Raw genomic sequence first — 1,678 nt, 5'->3', positions numbered from 1 at the left:
AGCTGAGCACAGCCCCAGGCCGGGTGAGTAACACCTCCGGCCGGCTGCCTCGAATACCGGGGGTTGATCTATCACCCGCCGATGGGCGGTGAGGCGTGCTGCTCCACTGGCACCCAGGGGCCCCTCTCAGCACCTCCAGAATGCCTCCTGGGGGGCATCAGGGAGCCTCTGCCTGCTCCCGTGAATGGGGCTGACCCAGTTCAGCACCATCCTCCAGTGCTGCCCAGGTTTCCCTTGCTCTTCTGTGCCCTCTCGCACCCACTCCCTCCAGGTAAGTGGTCCCCATGCCCTGCTCTTGCCATGGCCCAAGCTACCAGCCAGGGACCCTGCTGCCTTCCACCCCAACCACCCCCAGATGCGGCTGTTGGGCACATGGACACCACCAGACCATCCTCACCCCTCTCCAGGTTGGCTTTTGCCCCTCTATGGGTGCTGTCCAGCCTCACTGTGCTCCTCCAGGGAGCCTGTGCATCCCTCGTGGGTATCACTCTGGGATGCCACTGCTAGCCAGGGCTTTTGTAAGGGATGCCCAGGATGGAGCAGGGGGCCAGGCTGCCTCCATTCCTGCAGGTGTTACCCCAGAGTGGGAGCAGAGCTCTGGTCACAGACACGCCAACACTGCTGCCGGCAGCCTGCCCGCGCAGGCTTGTATAACCTCTTACGTCAGGTGGTGCTGAGCTGTGGCTGAGCCAGATCCTGCTTCCCTCCCTGCCTGCCCCAGTCAAGCACCGTGGCCGTTCACAGGGCCCAAAGTGCCAGGGTCCCACTCCCTGGGGATCCCCACACCTGTGGGTGCCCCATGGACCCCTCTGCCCAGCAGCCTTCCCGCAGGGGTGCTGGCAGGTTCTGTCACCTGGTCCCCGCTGCGACCCAAGGATGCTCATCCTCCACTGCAGGCAGCTTCAGGTCACAGTCCTGCTTCACGCAGAGCAGCCTTTCATCTTTGAAAGCAAACAAAAAGAGGGATGGTTTCATGCTTCTCCCAGGGGAGAAAGGGCAGGATGCAGCCAGGGCTGCTCCTTGGCCAGCAGCGGAGATGAGCCCAGCAGACCCCAGCACAGTCCAGAAAGCCTCCACCTCCCTAGCCGTCCCTGGCCTGCTTTCCAAACCCGACTGGCCGGGTTTCGGGGTGCTGGAGGTGCGCCAAGGCACCAGGGCAGCAGGGCGAAGGCATTCCTTGTCGCCAGAGCAGGCAAGATGCCAATGCCAAGAACAGCATACGCGGCTCACCTCCCCTTGCCAGCCCCCAAAATGTGAGCAAAACCCCCCGGGGAGACATTGCCTGTGGGTGCAACCACTGGCCAGCTCATGGCCGCCTGCCAGCATCCTTGAGGGCTGTACAGCACTCATGAGACCCACAGTCAGGGTCCATACCCCTCTGAGCATGGGTGGCCAAGCCCGTGCACCGCTGGCAAGCACCTTCTGTTGCCCCTCAGGCGTCACTTGTGGGTTGCAAAGTGCCGTGGGGTTTGCTTTGGTGCTCAGTGCCCTTACGTAAGGGAGCGGGAGAGTGGTGGGGATGAGCCCTGCTTTATAGGTCAGAAAATGGAGGTGCGGGGCAGTCAGGGGATTGGGCTAGGTCAGCCCATGAGTCAGTGGCAAAGGAGGGACCGGCGCGGCAGAGGCTTTATTAGCTGATGAGGGGTGGAGCGAGGCTCCGCAGGCAGGCAAGGAGCCA

This window comes from Egretta garzetta, unplaced genomic scaffold (genome assembly GCF_000687185.1).
Source record: "Egretta garzetta isolate BGI_Z169 unplaced genomic scaffold, ASM68718v1 scaffold34, whole genome shotgun sequence".
Classification (NCBI taxonomy): domain Eukaryota; kingdom Metazoa; phylum Chordata; class Aves; order Pelecaniformes; family Ardeidae; genus Egretta; species Egretta garzetta.
Note: the sequence above shows the minus strand (reverse complement) of the source record.